The following is a 15463-nucleotide window of genomic DNA, read 5'->3' as shown; positions in this document are numbered from 1 at the left end:
GCATTGTAAAGTAGTGTAGTTGTGTTATGTTACTTTAATTCGAGAACTCGGACTGAAACACCGAAGTGCATCAAAAAGCTAACTCGGCTAGAGCTAGTTTATTAGTCGTGGACTTTGCTCAAGGTGTCCAGCTCGGAAGCCTTTAATGGAGCAGGGCCGAGCTCTCTGAGTGGCCAACGACGTGCGTCGCGACCTAGGTCGCATTGGTCGCGACGTAGGTCGCATTAGTCGCGACGTAGGTCGCTTTGGTCGCTGTGTTGGTCGCACGTCTGGCTGCCGTTTTCTCGTCTGGCTGCCGTTTTGGTCGCTGGCTGGCTCGGTCGCTCAAATTCTATGGGCGGTCCTTAATCAGTTAATTTACATGTTATTAACGGGTTTTTTGCGACAGTTGAAGTACCAGAAAGGGCGAAAGCTACCTACAGCTCTTTATTGCTAATATTGTTTTAATATTTCTATATTGAAGTACAGTTTAAAATGATAAAATAGTTGGGCTATCAGTCTATCAGTCAAATAATGAATTTTATATCTTATATATAGCCTATATATTTGTTTTGTTAAATGTTATTAAGCCTAATAAGGTATATTATGCACAAAGCACTTCGTTATAGAGTGATATATTAGTTGTAATTTGGGGCATATTGAAATAATGTATTTTCGAAATTATACATAGCCTATTTGTTTTGTTAAATATCATTAAGCCTGATAAAGTATAGGTACAAAGTTCTTCGTTATAGAGTTATATAGTTTAATAAAAGTACAACGACAAAACGTCAATGGCACAGTGGTACAAGTGGTAGTGGCCCTAGGTTGGTAATCATCACAATGGCTGTTCGATACTCATCACGATCAGGTATATATTTACCATTTTACTCAAACTCGTAATCGTAATCGGTCTCTTTCATTTGAACATTTTTGTATGATTTAGTACGATGGTATGATAATCATACGACGTAATGACGGGCAGCAACGCGCGGCTGCCACTGTCCGCGCTGGCTGCCACTGGCCGCGCTGGCTGCCACTGGCCGCGCTGGCTGCCACTTGCCGGCCGCGCTGGCTGCCACTTGCCGGCCGCGCTGGCTGCCACTGGCTCTGGCAGGCTGACCGACTAGGTCGCGACCATAAAAGCGTCGCGACCCTTTTGGCGGCAAATAGGTCGCAACCAACCAGAGGTATGGCTGAATGAGCGACCTGTGGCAGCCAGCCATTGTCACCATGGCTGCTACCACAACCAAAAGCCTATGTTATCAGTTAACATCTCATTGAACAGAATAAATATAGGCTAGGTGCGTCAGTGTAATAAAAACGTACATGCAATAATATATAGCTTAGATATTGATAGACCAATATGCCTTTTTATAATATAAAAATAAATAGGCCTTTTGGTCTATCCATCTATAATTAATTTTAAATTAACTTTGTAATACAGTGATGCGTATGAATTTGTATTGATTATATTGTAGCCTATAGCCTTTTCTTTTTTAAATGTCAAAGACTAATAAAATATCCCATGAAGCAAATTATAGTGTAATATAGTTCTATAAAAAGTGTAACGTGTCTATCATAAAAGCCACAGTGGTGTCATTGATTATAAGTGTAACGATGTTTCACTTGTTAGCCACAGTGGTGTAAGTGGTAGCGATGCTAGGTTGGTAATTAAGGGTTCGTGGGTTCGAATTTATTCACAATCAGATAGATTTTTGCTCTTTTAGTCAAACTTATTGACGTGATTCTCACGCAAATCTTTAATATATTTAAATAGCCTTCTCTCTAGTTCAGGCGTTCTCACGGCGACGTAGGGTAGCAGGCGTCTTAGTGGCGACGAACTTATCCACACGTCGAGAGTAGACGTACATTTTGTCTGAATTTCCTTATGTACGTCGCCGTGACACCGCCGCCGGTGGGCGGATCTTCCATGCCGTCGCCGTGACGTCGCTGCTGGTCTCTCGTCTGCAGTCCCAATCAATCCCATTCAAAATTTCACACGTTCCCACGGCGACGTAGGGTAGGCTGCTCCTTCGCCTCTTCCAGGGAATCCTTATGGTACGGCCACACCAACCGCGTTGCTCGCGTTAGGGGCGTTGAAAATCGGCATTTTTGCATAGGGAACCATTGGTTTAGGCGCGGTACACGCGTTGAAGCGTTGAAGCGTTGCGTTGGGGGCGTTAGGCGCGGCAGTTGCACGTAATTACGCACGTAAACGCAGTAACGCGCCCATCGCACCAACGCCCGGAGTTCAGAAAATTGAACTTTCAATGCTCCAACGCGTGACGCATAGCCGCGGTAGCCAATCAGCGTGGAGCTTGACCCGACGTCACTGGCAGAGAGTAGTGAGCTTGCACAGAAGCATACGGCCGACATCTTCCTTTTTTCTGGGTGGAAATATTAACATAGTTACGCCATTAAATGCGTTTATGGAAACATTTCTAGCGAGAAATGTGCATTTTACTTTCATAATGTTCGCTCGGTGAATGTGAAGGATGTTTGGTTTGATAGTTATGACGAAGAGGGAACGCTCCGTTCACTTGCATGGACAGAGTCTCTGGTTGCTAAGCAACCTCAACGTCTTGGCGGACTGCTTCTCTGCTGATCAACACTACGAATGCTGGAAACACACCAGACACACCATGTGAAGTTATTTAACCCGATTATTGTTATTTATATCCGAGATTATTTAATCTAACCCGATCTAAACTCTATCACCCAAACACGGCGGCGTTTGGGTTTCCTACCTCGGACTCCAGCGCAGCCACTGCCGACATTTTTCTTTATTCTGGGTGGAAATAGTTACATAGTTACGCCATTAAATGCGTTTATGGAAGCATTTTTAGCGAGAAATGTGCATTTTACTTTCATAATGTTCGCTCAGTGAATGTGAAGGATGTTTGGTTTGATAGTTATGACGAAGAGGGAACGCTCCGTTCACTTGCATGGACATGGACTCATCTAGCTGCGTTGGCGCGTTGACGCGTTGGAAGCGTTGAACCACCACACACTGGTCAAGCGTCAGGTTAGGCGCGTTACTCGCGTTGTCCAACGCGAGTAACGCGGTTGGTGTGGCCGTACCATTAGGTTTGGCACTACGTCGCGACCAATGCGACCTAGGTCACGACGCACGTCGTTGGCCACTCGAAGAGCTCGGCCCTACTGCTTTAATGCGCATCGTTTGGACTGCTCGGCTGGACACACGAGGACCGGGGGACAGAGGAGTCCTTCGGACAAGGGACTACTCGGGTTGCCGGACATCTCGGTTGACTGTTTGGAGGACGTCTCACCTTTCCGTCGGCTCGAGACGCTCGCGGCAAGGACGGCGGCCAGTGTTGCTGGCGGAGAGTTACATTTGTTCTCGGCGCATTGGCGCGAAGTAGCCCTTTTGTTTATGGCTTCTACGATCCCGAGCTTCGTATCAGGCCTGCACCATATGACTCGGTAACTCATTGGATACCCAAGGTATTATTTAGCTATATTTGCCAGCTATAGGATTTAAAGGTAAAGGGTTTTGGAATACTGTTTCATTTAATCTGTGTATTATTGGGTGTGGTGTTCAATGACCAATACTCGTATTTGAACTGTGACTATGTTTTGCTAATTTATATGGTTGTACCGATATAACTATAGTTTTCCAAGTAAATAGTTAAATGGATCTGCATTGTGTTGGCATGGTTTAGTAGGTGTTGTGTTTTCTGTAGAGGTCTGCCGTTTGTGTAGTTTTGTTGTTTCTTATTTACTTAGTTGAGTTGTTGATGAACGTCTGAGGCTCGGCAGCCCAATGGTGTAGTGCCTCTTTAAGAGAACGGTGTGCTGTGGGTCCATGTGACCGGTGTTCGCCTAATAAGAAGGTGGCGCAAGAGTTGTATTATTGCCACATAACTTTGACCCAGTGTGCAGCCACTTGGTAAGCTCCTTTGAATTCTTGTCTTCTTGTCTGCTTTCTTGATGTCAAATCATGTTGCCTGCTATGTCGTCTAATGATTTCGCAATAGCGCTATGCGCCGGTAGATCCCAGTACGTTGCTAATAGCCAAAGTTAAAACTATATAAACATTTCAAATACATAAATCCATTTGGAATTGTAACGTCGCTGTCCCATCCGTGTCCATCCATGTTTGTATTTGTTTTGTTTTGTGAACGTCGATTAAATGAATCGCAGGGACCGGCATTTGTGCTGTACTTCCTGGGTTGCCGCGGGGCATTCTGGGAGTTCTAGTTTCCTATTGCGGAGATTTGAATAGGATTTGAATATGGCGCATGGGTGACGTTTGAAACGTGTACATTAATGATTGTAAATTATTATTATTGTTGTATATTGGTATTTTGATGAATGCAGGTGATGTTTGTGTAATGCACATGAGAAGTGTAACATCGCATTCCTTACCTTTCAGATTTATTACCTGCTTTCCCTTTGTTAAAGAATAAACAAACAAAAGTGGAATACCGAGTAATATTCTTTGTACACCGGGTTACCCCTTCCGTGGGGAGAAAACGGAACAGTAATAAATCAACGGCCTGAGCACATCAAGCCAAGAGCCAAGTCTGTCACCGCCCTATCAGCGTTGACCAGTGAAGGAGCACCATACGAAGAGGAATAGGCCGAATAGACCCCTCTGTGGAACAGCACCTTGGTCAGTGCGGGAAAAGGAAAATGGATTTGGCAGAATTAGCGGCCCTGAAAGGAAAGCGCTCAACAGCACAGGCCCTCTTCAGCAAAAGAGCGAAGAAGCTGTCCCTCACTGTAGATCTCCTAGGAAAAAGAGCACTCATTGACGAGATCAGAACAGGTGTGGACTTTGAAAAGGTGCACGATACTGGTCTCGAATATATCGATGCTCTGGGAGAAGTGGAAAAGGCAGAAGAAGAAGCAGCTCATGCAGAGGAGAAAACGGCGAAGTGCCTTGACACATACACAGACACGCTCCGGCTCGCTAAGGAGACATTATGGTTCAAATTCGCCTATGTCGAAATAAAACTGTACGCCGACGGTGCAGAGGAGAAATGTGCCGAGGTTGAGTACACTGACGTGAAGGAGTTGCCGGAGGAAGACTGTCAAGTCCTGAGAGAGAGCCTGGAGGAGAGGATCAGCATGCTCGAGCGGAAGGTGCTTGAATGGGAAACCATTGTCTCTGAAGCCAAGACAACAGTGTACAAGCAGCAGCTATACAACATGGGAAACAGACTGCATGACTGGGTGCAGAGCTGGAAAAAGTTGAAGCGGACTGAAGAGCTTGACGGGGGAGAAGAGGCGGCGCCTGCGGTTCCGAACTTCCCACACGCACCACCACAAAGCATCCCTGGCATGAATCCCGGGGTTTACGGCTTCAGACCACAGATCAGTCTTGAAAGAACACGCCTGCCCACGTTCTCAGGAGACATGACCGACTACTACCGGTGGAAGGCTGAGTGGGAAGAGTTGGAACAGCTGGGAAACCCACAGAGGACGGCTGGGGTTACAAGGTTCCATCTCCTAGCAAGTCTCAGCGACAGAGTGAAAAAAGACCTGGTTCTGTCCAGCTGGGCGTCGGCAGATGAAATGTTCAGGCGCCTCGACAACCGCTTCGGGAACAAGGCGAAAATCGTCCTGAGGATGTCCGAGGAGGTTCAGGCCCTACTCCCCGTAAAAGGAAACAACCCCAGGAAAGCAATTGAGCTGATCCAAACCGTGGAGCGGGCCCTTAGCAACCTTATGATCCTGGGAGAAGAGGATGTTATAAAGAACCGTTGGGTAGCACAGTCCCTTGAAAGCAAGCTCCCAAGCTCTCTGAAGGAGAAATGGATTGAACACAAGTTTGAGGCTGCGAATGGTTTTGCTCCACCTAACCACTTCGACTGCTTGCTGCGCTTCCTGAAGAAACGGGAGGCAATCCTGGAGGAGCTGGATCTGCTGGAGGCAAGCCCTGGAGAGTGGAGCCCCTCAGTGAGAGGCCCGGCAGACAAGCAAGAAAGAGGAGCCAAGAAAGCGTTCTCCAAAGCCACCTCAGGCCAAAGAGGGTCTCAGTCAACGGGCTCATGCTTGGGCTCATGCACTGCCTGTGCCGATGAGACACACGCTGGCAGGCTGTTTGCCTGCAAAGCCTTCAGGGAGATGGATCTCCAGAGGAGAAAGGCCCATCTAAAGACCCATGGGGGATGCATGTGCACGGTGCCTGTGCTTCCACCTAAAGGATGGCCGTTGCAACCCAAAGTTTCTCTGCAGTAAAATGGACTGCCGCAGAGAAGAGTCTCACCATTATCTGCTCTGCCCCAAGTTCATCGCTCAAGAAAAAGACACTGGTAGCGAGGAGCAAGGTACCAAGAGGGTGGAACGAAAAGGCCTCGGGATGACCAGCCAGCAGGTAGAGCTACTGGCGAAAGTCACTCCGGAACTGAGAGCAGAATTCAGGAAGGCATTTTCTAACAAAGTCTCAACATCGATCTGCACTGCTGGAGGTGGACTGAAAGAATACCCGGTGGTAATGATGTTGCTGGACGTAACCACGAACTCAGACCAGCTAATCGGTGCTCTTATTGACCTTGCCTCTGACACCAACTATATAACAAACAACGCTGCCCAACGCCTTGGACTGATTGGTGAGAGCATTAAGTTAATCGTCCATGGAGTAGGAGGGATGAGAAAGACTGTCACAACCAAGAGATACTCCCTGCGTCTAAGAGTGAAGACCACCAAGGGGACGGTAACGGAACACAAACTGCTCTGCTATGGCCTGGAGAGTATCGCGGAGATAAGTCAGCCTGTCACTCCGCAGCAACTGCAAAAGATCTTTCCCGACGTCGCTGCAGAAGAACTGGTCCGTCCTGAGAACATAGATCTTTTGATCAGCCACAGGGAAGGTCGCCTAGTTCCACAGCCGTTCAAGATGGAGGGAGATCTAGTCCTCTGGGACGGCCCACTGGGCAAAACTGTTGGCGGTACTCACCCTGATCTCTTCGAGATGGTCGACCTAACGCTGCACCAGTCCGAAACCCACTTTGCAAGGTCCATGAGAACATCCTCAAGGGTGTACAAGGAGGTCCTGGTGGACACCATAGACCTGAGTGACGAGGACCCAACGAGGTTGGAAAAAGTGACACTCGGCAGCACCACTGCCACGAATAAAGAGGTGTTTGAGTGGTTCAAGTGGGACAGTATTGGAGCAGCATGTGACCCGAAATGCGGGAGCTGCAAGTGCAGCAAGTGTCCCCCGGGAGGCAAAGAGATGACCCTTGGAGAAGAAAGGGAGTTAGAGAAAATAAAGGACTGCCTCTCTTATGTGCTAGTAGACAAGCACAGTGACGCCCCACACTGGGATGCGGCCTACCCATGGAAGGCCGACCCAGCGATTCTGCCAGATAACCGCCGAGCAGTGGAAGCAACCTTCCGGAACACCGAGGCTCGACTGGCAAGAGAACCTGTATGGAAAGCGGCATATGGAGAGCAGATCCGCGAGATGGTATCAAGAGGAGCAGCCATCAAGCTCACAAAGAAAGAGATTGAGGGCTGGAACGGGCCGATCTGGTACATCAGCCATCTGGTCGCCCCGAATCCTCATTCTAGCTCAACGCCAGTGAGGATAGTCTGGAACAGTAACCAGGAGTTTAAAGGGATGAGCCTGAACAACCTTCTGCACAAAGGCCCTGATGTCCTCAACCAAATCCGAGGCGTCCTTCTGAGATTCAGGAGCAGATTGTACGCTGCTCTTGGTGATGTTAAAAAAATGTATAATTCAGTGTGGCTGAAGGACGAGGAGGTACACCTCCATCGATTCCTCTGGAGGGATAACCCCGATGATGAAATCGGTGTGTTTGCCGTCGTCAGGGTCAACATCGGCGACAAGCCTGCCAGTTGCATCGCTCAGGTTGCCATGAGAGAGACGGCAAACCTGCCCCAGTTTGCATCCATGGTTGCAGAACGCCGGATCCTGACAGAGGACTGCTACGTGGACGACATATTGACGTCACATAATGACCTCCAAACCCTGATTAAAATGACCAAAGGAGTGGAGGAAATCCTAAAAGCAGGGGGTTTCTCCCTTAAGCCCTGTGTCCTGACAGGCCAAAGTGGGAGGAGTGAAAAACCCACTGACCCCAACAACGTCGGGTCGACAGAGCCAAAGACCCTTATACTCCCCAACCAGATGCGGGACGAAGAGAATAAGGCATTGGGAGTGGGATACGAACCCGAATCTGACAAACTCTGTGTGCTAACGTCTGTGAACTTTTCAAAGAGGCGAGGAAAGATGAGAACCGGGCTGGATCTACGGGAGGATGAGATCAGAGACGGCACCCCCGACCCTCTCACCAGGCGCATGCTGCTGAGTCAGGTCGCAGGGTTCTATGACCCCATCGGCCTGGCCTCACCTGCCAAGCAACGAGGAGTGATGCTCATAAGAGAGTCCTTTCAGGAAGCAGGAAGAGACCGTCCCTCCAAGGACACCTGGGATGATCCTCTCTCGACACGTCTTCGAGAGGCTGCAATAAAGCTCTTTGAGCAGTATGTAAGGCTTGGCCAAGTCAGATTTGATAGGAGCCTCACACCCCATGGAGCCATAGGCCGCCCGATGGGGATCACGTTTTCTGACGGGAGCGAAACTTCCTACGGAGCCGTTCTTTACCTTCGGTGAGAGACGGAACAAGATGGAGTGGTAGTGAAGCTGGTCGAATCAAAGGCCAAGCTCACCCCTCTAGACCAGAAAGGTGATGTCATTAAAGCAGAGCTTTGTGGGGCTGTCTTTGCAACCCGCCTGAAGACATACTTCGAGAAGCACTGCTACATCAAGGTCGAACAGTGGATCCATTTTGTCGATAGTCAGACAATCCTGGGAGCCATCCAGAAGGATAGCTATGGCTATCAGACATTTTTTGCGAACCGGATTGGAGAAATCCAAAAGGCCGGACCAGTGGACAGCTGGAGGTGGGTCGAAGGAAAAGACAATATCGCCGACCCCATCACAAGGGGAGCATCCCCTGAGGAGCTTGCCGAGGGATCAGTCTGGCAGGAAGGCCCAGGTTTTTTGAAGCTGCCTGAGTCAGATTGGCCCGTGAAAACCGCCGGAGACATCAACCCCTCTGTCACTGAAGAGATCGGGGAACTTCGGAGGAAGGCGTTCTCGGCCCTTGTCACAGCAAAAGCCCAGCCCAGGAAATGGTCGGGCCCGACCAGCGTTGCGCTTGTGCGCCTTTTGAAACCCCGAAAGTTCAGTTCACTGACACGGTTGTGTGGGACCATCGCCTGGATAAGACGAGCAGTGGGAATCTGGCTGGGTGGCAACTGCCAGGCCCCAGTTCAGTCAAAGTGGAGACAACTAGCTGGCCCAAATCTGTTTGTTTGACACAAGTGGCACCGGACAGAGAGGAACGTCAAAGTCGGCGACCTCGTCTGGATTGCTGACCCAAACGCTTTGAGAGGTCAGTTTCATCTGGGCCGGATTCTGAAAGTCTACCCTGATCGTAAAGGGATCGTCAGGGATGCCGACATCGCAACTTGTGCTGGCCTTCCTGTTTCCTTGGCGGGTGGCCGAAAGAAGAGTTCTTCACTGCCCATGGCAGTTATAAGAAGAGAAGTGAGAAGGCTGGTGGTCCTGCTCCCGGTGGAGGACCAAACTCATCCACCCCAGCTGCCATGACACCCGCCTCTTCCTGAATCCCTCTCATTCTGCACACCGCCCAATCCCCTTGTCACACACCTGCCCAAACCCCAGTCACCACCCTTACCCCTTGTTGGCTGGTTGGTGCAAGCCTAGCGCTGCCACCATGCCCATCACATTGCTCACTCATGAAGAGGTAAGAGCATGCATATCCCCAGGCAGTGCACCACACAACTGCCAAAGGGATGTGATTGACTTGGACATTGGACACTTACACTTCCACATGGGCATAAAAAAAAAAAATAATAATAATAAAAAAATAATAATAATAATAATAAGGGTGTCACTAAGGGGTCCTTTCATTGATTTTGGTAAGTTGCCTGGATCATAAGATCAGCAACTTAAGTGGGAGGTGTTGTGTTTTCTGTGGAGGTCTGCCGTTTGTGTAGTTTTGTTGTTTCTTATTTACTTAGTTGAGTTGTTGATGAACGTCTGAGGCTCGGCAGCCCAATGGTGTAGTGCCTCTTTAAGAGAACGGTGTGCTGTGGGTCCATGTGACCGGTGTTCGCCCAATAAGAAGGTGGCGCAAGAGTTGTATTATTGCCACATAACTTTGACCCGGTGTGCAGCCACTTGGTAAGCTCCTTTGAATTCTTGTCTTCTTGTCTGCTTTCTTGATGTCAAATCATGTTGCCTGCTATGTCGTCTAATGATTTCGCAATAGCGCTATGCGCCGGTAGATCCCAGTACGTTGCTAATAGCCAAAGTTAAAACTATATAAACATTTCAAATACATAAATCCATTTGGAATTGTAACGTCGCTGTCCCATCCGTGTCCATCCATGTTTGTATTTGTTTTGTTTTGTGAACGTCGATTAAATGAATCGCAGGGACCGGCATTTGTGCTGTACTTCCTGGGTTGCCGCGGGGCATTCTGGGAGTTGTAGTTTCCTATTGCGGAGATTTGAATAGGATTTGAATATGGCGCATGGGTGACGTTTGAAACGTGTACATTAATGATTGTAAATTATTATTATTGTTGTATATTGGTATTTTGATGAATGCAGGTGATGTTTGTGTAATGCACATGAGAAGTGTAACATTGCATTCCTTACCTTTCAGATTTATTACCTGCTTTCCCTTTGTTAAAGAATAAACAAACAAAAGTGGAATACCGAGTAATCTTCTTTGTACACCGGGTTACCCCTTCCGTGGGGAGAAAACGGAACAGTAGGCTTAATACATAGCCTTTGCTAATAGGTAAAAGATAACAGTTTAGCACATTATGTGACTGTAATATAGTAATTTAAGTTTAAAGCAAATTATTTTGAAGGTGAGTAATTGTCGTCATAATATGGGTACTTAGTTATTATTGCATACAGAGAAAGACATAGTAAAGACAAACAATAATAGTTAGAGATAACATTTCATTTAAAGAACTCAGGTTAGCCTACCCTATTTGCCAAAAAACAGAAAAGGGGCGCTACATGTGCTTACGTGCAGTTATCTGGTGGGAGATAATGGTATTGTGGGAAATAAGGAAATAAAATTAATATTTCTATTTGGTTTTCAAGATCCGCTGTAATTTTAGATAGGGTGCAGCAGTGTGTTTCCCCATGTTGGATAGTACAACGAGGTGTTGTGTGTGTGTGTGTGTATTTAGTCTTGTGTTGAATTGTGCGTGGATATGTATCACCGTCAATCATCAGATTCTCTGTGCAACAATGCGTGTAATGCTCTTCACCAGCGTCCGGACGCACACTTGCATGCCTCTCCTCCTGTGTGTGTGTGTGTGTGTGTGTGTGTGTGTGTGTGTGTGTGTGTGTGTGTGTGTGTGTGTGTGTGTGTGTGTGTGTGTGTGTGTGTGTGTGTGTGTGTGTGTGTGTGTGTGTGTGTGTGTGTGTGTGTGTGTGTGTGTGTGTGTGTTATACGTTACTGAACACGGTTGATGGATTTGTCAGTAAAAGAAAAACAATTCCAGGCATATCATTCATCGTAGCGTAATATAACGGCAAACCATGATTGGTCCAGGCTGTTTGTCTCATGAATACCAACCACCAAACTGACCCCTGCATCATCATTCTTCCCTTAAGCCACTCAGCGTCCATCTCACCATAATAATAACCCTGTCGCCATGCCAACACTGAGTATTTCTAAAGCCCTTTGTTTGTGATCTTTTTTATACTCTTATGGCTTATGGTGGTTGAGTTCTGCTCTGCATGGGGGGTGATAGGCGTCGATTACGCCGGGGACGCGTCCCCACCAGTTTTCGTAGAGACTTATTTTGTCCCCACCAAAAAAATAAATAAATAATAATAATAATTTGAATGCAGTTTTTTAAAAATGAATATTAAAAGCGCGAGACAGATGCGAACCAATCCATCTGGATACGGCACACAGCCGTCAACAATTTGCAACAATTATAACATTTGGATGAGTAGTTCTAGGAATGGGGGAGGGGTGGGTGGTACGGTGGGCGGCTCCTTCTCTGTGTAATCTGAACCTGACAGCTTCCTGCGCACTTCCATGGACAATCTGCTGCGGTTGCAGCCTCATGCACTTGAGGAGAGGAGGTCCGGAGGAGCTAACAAATCTATATTTATTCATGATGATGACAATCTGTATAAACTCCTTTGTCGTAGTTTGACCGAGGGCAGCGAACGATTTATCTTGATAGATTCTAAGTTCTATCATTGACGTTGAAGCTATAGCAAACATTAGCTTCACTAAGTTCTGATTGACTTAGTTCCTCTCCCTGATCAAATGTAAACAAAGACAGAAGATTGATAACTTAATTGATTTAGCTCTGTCTTATTTATTTATTTTAAAATGCAGTGTTTTCTCCCTTTAGGAACTTGTTTCTGCTAACTCACCTCTTCATTGCCATCTACAAGTTCCTGCCTTTCATTAAGCTCTGATGCACTTGGTTCCTGTTCCTTATAAATAAATAAAAATGTGTTAACTCAATTGATTATGCCCTCTATTTTATGAGATGTATGTGGTGTGCAAACAAAAGTCTTGTAACCTTTATTGTAATGATATGACCACTATGACGGTATGTTGGTTGTGGTATATGTTATCAATATTGTAATTAGTTTTTGACAAAATATAGGTTTGGAGTGTGCGGTTGCCTGGTACCATGGTTGTTACTTGGTACAAATAATATGGATGATTTACGACCATCTAGTGGGGAGTCTGAAAACTGCTAACGAAACGTCATTGAAGTGAAAATAAAATGAATCATTCATACTGTTGTAAATTCAAAATTAATTTAAATAGGAAAGCTAAACGTTAAAGCACATAGGGCAAAACACTCCAGTAGCACCAGGAATGCAAGCCAACAATGTGTCGCGCTGTTAGAGGCTAGCTATCTAAAAAAACCTCAATAATTACAATATATTTCTAGAATAAATATTAATTTAGCTGAGCTCATAAGACACTAGCACACTTACTGTGCATGTCAGCTTCAATTGCTTGGCTTTAAAAAAAGCTCTGATGTCCTGTCCACTCCTTTTTGACATTTTGCTGTATAATTAACTAGGTAGGATCAGAGAATGTCAGGCTCTGGTTGTATCGCTATCTCGCCTTTTTTCAGTCGTGACTAGATGTCCCCTCTGCGGCACCGTAGTGGATTATTTTTGTGTGAGGTGCCAGCCTGACTTGGACAATGAATGAGATATTAATACTAATACTCTATGGCTGGTATGCAATGATGAGGCATCAGACAGTCAATTAATTTTAGCCTGAATACATAGGTAAAAAGCACCAGACCGCTAGTACCATGGATGGACAGTGTCAGAGCGAAAACCTGTTGAACTAAATGGATGTGGTTAGGCAGCAGGCACGCAGGCTACACAGCGGGATACATCTGCAGACCACTGGCACATTAATAAAGGTAAGATGCGATATTTATTGCATAAGATTTGCTGGTACTTTGGCGAGATCTTTTGTGTTTTTTGCCCTCAGGTGGTCAGCTGTTTTAACTTGAAATAGTACTACTAGCCATAGCCTCCAAGTAGCCTAACTTAAATTATCCAGTGTTAGCGTTCTTACGGTGTTGGGTATAGCCTGGTGGAGATTGCGATAGTGTAGTCGGTGGAGTCAGTCTCTTGTTGACTCAAAGTGACTTTTGGTCATTCGCTTTGCTTGAATTATGGAATAATTGTGTGTGTGTGGGGGGGGGGGAGTGCATGGGTTTTGGTCAGAATGCCATGTAGATTGGATGGATGTGTGTTGTGAATTGAGAACAGCCAGCTCATGATGTGATATAAAGCGTTCGATCTTGACATTTGTAGTGCTGTGTGTATACGTTTGCCCCTTCTGAACTTAAATACGTAGGTAATAAGCCCCTCTTTGTTTATTTTGGTATAGCTCATGTCACGTCAACATTGAGTGCATCATGGAGCAGAACATTGTGGGTCATTCATGTCCAATGCTTTTTGAAAACGCTTTCTTCATAAAACGTGTCAGACATAATTTTTTTGTAAAAATCGTATTAATTAGTAAGCTACACAGGTATCCCATCTTCAGAACCTTTCATGACCTGTGCTAAAGAAAAATAAGGTGCATCCCCAGCACTTCTAAAAATGCATTCCAGATTGCGTCTCTGTCCCCACCACATTTCAAACCAAACTGACGCCAATGGGTGAGGGCAACACTGAACGCATGCCCACCACAGAGAAACGAGGCCACGAAACTTCACACACACTCCCCCTCACCCTCCCAGGACTCCCAGCACACGGGGAGATGGACAGATACAGCAGAGAGGGAGGGGAGGAGGGAAAAGACATAAGAGAGGAATAGGAATAGAAAACAGAGGCAGAGGGAGGGGAAAAGAGAGAGATACAGAGTGAGGAAAGGGAGAGATAAGGGGAGGGTAATCTTGGATACAGAGGTTTATGCTATAGCCGAACTCCTGGGTGGAGACTCCACAGTCTCCACCTGTGCAGTAACCAGCAGGAGTGAGAGGTGTTTGTTACAGGGATATTTGTCCGGATTCGGAGAGAAACTCATTCAAGCGTGACAAGGCCGAGGTTTCAGAAGACCATTTTATCTAACGTCTTTCTACAGTGGGTCTGCTACACAGGTTAGACTCTAAACCTTTACAGACACTCTGTCTGAGAACCATCGTCTGTCTAATGCGATGGGAAAAGATTGTACTTTGGCACCTACAGAAGGATCCTTGCTGTAGGTACGCACCGCCACGGCATTGTCGCTTACACCTGCCTGTCAGGTTAACTCTTGTACAGCCGAAGTCAGTCAGCTTTCACGGCTGACTTTTTGCACAGTAGGCATTTGTTATTTTCTTTTTTCGAAATATTGATGCCATGACTGCATGAGTGACAAACAATATCACCTTCTCGCTTCTTCAATCCCATCCAACCAATGGCCAGAGAAACATTAGGCTGCTTCCACTCCATTATGTGCTACACGCTCAGTGCTCCACCTGATAAGAGAGTCGTGGGACACAGGCTAGATAGTGAGGCTATCTCCAGCCCCATGGTCGCCCACCACAGGCCTCGGGTCCTTGTTCCCATTAGCCCTCTGCTCTAAGCTGCTGCTGGCCGCCACACTCTCACTTCCTGTTCAGTTTTTGAGAAAATCAGTGCGCCGCTGCTCAATTTTCTCCGCCGCTGCAATAAAAATCCTTCTCCTAATTATTATTATTTTTTTTACGCAGCTCCTTTTAGAAAATGTACAGCGCGTAACGTCAATTGCGCAGCACGCGGCACATCTTCACGTAACCAACATCAAAGAAGAAAAATACACAGCGAGTGTGGCAGTTGTTGGCAGTAGGCTACCCTACATAGTTGCAAAGTTACATTGATTCTAGCAGTAGCGAGTGAAGCGGAAGATCGAAGAAAGAAGGAAAGAGAGAGACAGACAGAGAGAGAGACAGACAGACAGACA

Source organism: Gadus morhua, chromosome 19, assembly GCF_902167405.1.
Source record: "Gadus morhua chromosome 19, gadMor3.0, whole genome shotgun sequence".
Lineage (NCBI taxonomy): Eukaryota > Metazoa > Chordata > Actinopteri > Gadiformes > Gadidae > Gadus > Gadus morhua.
The sequence above is the reverse complement of the archived record's forward strand: the minus strand, read 5'-3'. Positions refer to the sequence as shown.